This window comes from Austrofundulus limnaeus, unplaced genomic scaffold, assembly GCF_001266775.1.
Source record: "Austrofundulus limnaeus strain Quisiro unplaced genomic scaffold, Austrofundulus_limnaeus-1.0 Scaffold140, whole genome shotgun sequence".
NCBI lineage: Eukaryota > Metazoa > Chordata > Actinopteri > Cyprinodontiformes > Rivulidae > Austrofundulus > Austrofundulus limnaeus.
The window spans coordinates 1,050,358-1,052,739 of NW_013952542.1; positions in this window are offsets into that span (position 1 = coordinate 1,050,358).

The window sequence follows — 2,382 nt, forward strand, 5'->3', positions numbered from 1 at the left end:
CACCTCTAGTAATATATTTACTGAGAAAAATGGTGACGTGTCCAATACTTATTTTACCCGCTGTATCATATGTGTATATTGTGGGTTTGTTTTTGTTTATCTTTTTTTTATCTTTCATTATTCTTCTCAGCCTCTCCTGTATTAAGTGCAAATTTCCCCACTGTGGGATCAATAAATTTATATCTTATCTCTTATATTAACTTTTGAAACTAGCCTTTTGCTACTTTTAGTTAGCCACTTGCTAATTTGCACTTTTAACATTTATTTTGCATTTTGTTAGTTATAGTTAGTAATCCTTTAAATTTTTAGTTATCATTTGGTACTTTTGACTTTTAGCTATCTTTTTGCTCATTTTAGCTAGCTTGTGATACTTTTAACTTTTAGTGCAAGTAAGTAAATGAATGATTTATGGTTGATTTGTATATTTGTTGTTCCGTTTCTCGAAGCACTTTGTGATTTTTATCTTGAAAGGTGCTATATAAATAATGTTATACTTAGATATAGCTAGCCTTGTGTTTATTTTAGCTAGTTTTTGGTACCTTTAACTTTTGTTAGCACTTTGCTAAATTTAGCTAGCATTTAGTTCTTTTAACTAGCCCTGTGTAGGGACTTTGATAAATGTACTGCCTGATCCCGGCAGTGCGTGGGTCAGGTTTTTGTGATTTCCCCCCCCCCGCTCGTTTTCATGCTTAACCTCCGCTTAGCATTTCAAAATCTATCATAAAGGTTTTATCTAGTTTGTTTTCTGCTTTTGTTTGAAAAATTGTTGCAAAACTGTGACACGCAGTGTCTACGGAGCTCCGCACTTTTTTTCAATGTTATAATTGATGTCAATGAAGCACTTGCTTTGTTATTTTCAGCCTTTAAATACCTCTAAATCCTTAATGGGGAGGGGGGTCGGTCCGATAAAAAAAAAACTCATTAGTTTTGGAGTCTGTACATAGAGCCTTACGAGTACAAAAGGAAAAACAGCTCTAAAATAAGTTTGAATTTTTTTATCAAAGTACCTACGCTGTGCTTGTTTTAGCTAGCCCTTTGCTAATTTGAGCACTTTTAGCTATCCCTGTGGAAAGATCTGTGGGGATAAGTTGAAGTTACAACTACACCAAGTTTTCGATTAATATCTGTAAAACTAGAGAATTTGACAGACATCTTGACATGTGGTGAGAAGCACATTACCCCACTAAATAATACAATATTTTCTCAATATCTTTAAAACTGATTCAGTTGAAGGCAAAAGAACTGAAATGAGCACAGGACAGATTCAAGTAGTAGAAAATTGGCTGAAAATGCTTAAGGCTAAAAGTAGCTAAAATTAGTTAAAGAAACAAGTCAAAATTAACAGACAGGAAAAGGAGAGTGGAAATCTTCTAATTAGCAAGATTAAATAAAGTTTAAATTTGTTTCGAAATCGATAAAAAAGCTTAAACAAGCCTAAAATAGCTTTAACAAGTATGAAATTATCCCAAAGATCCAGAATTAAGTCAACATAAAAAGCTGAAATTATCACAAAATGTTCAATTTAGCTGAAAAGAAGCTCAAATTATAAGTGAAAACAGCTGAAATTTGCAGTAGTAAATGAAAGCACAAATAAGTTGAAATTAGTAGACAAATAGCAGAAAAGATCAGTTTGATAGCTAAAAGGCAACCAAAAGCTATATTAGCAAAACAGAGGTCAAAGGAAGCTAAAATTACCACAAAGTTAAAAAAAAAGTTGAAACAGAACAAGATGTAAAAAGATGTAGAAACATTTTGAACAGTATGACGTTGTTTAAAACAGCTCTATTCCTTTTCCATTTTTAAAAAATGGCTAGAAAAGCTAAAAATCTGAAATAATAATAATAAACAGTATAATTTGCACACACAGACCGGTGTGTGTGTTTAGTACAAGGCTGATATTCAGTCACTAAAGATGAAGACAGAGTCATCATTTTCTGTCAAATCCCCTGAAGGCTAAACTGTAGAAAAACTTAAACAAAGACCACAACGTGAGAGAGCTTTGCTGTTTTTACTTCACATAAAATCCCGAATCCTCCTTTCTGTTCCTTCAACCCCGCCAGGTCTGCCGGCCCTCGTTCCCATGGCAGCTAGCTCCAAACCTCAGCTAATTAGCCAGCCTTAACAAACTCCTCAAAGCGACCCGAAGACAAGTCGCCACCTTCCAGAAGGCCCCTGAATGGCAGGGAGAGATTTGTGTGATGGGTTAATGGGAGGATATTGTTGGGTTTGCAGCGCGCCGTGACCCCACACCAGGTTTTATAGAGATGGGTGTCTTTCTACAGGTTCCACCGAGTGGGTCAAGAAGCACATCATTAGAACGAGACAACACAGAGCCATAAAAGCCCATTAACTTCAGGGTGCCCCTCAGGGTCACCCCCCCCC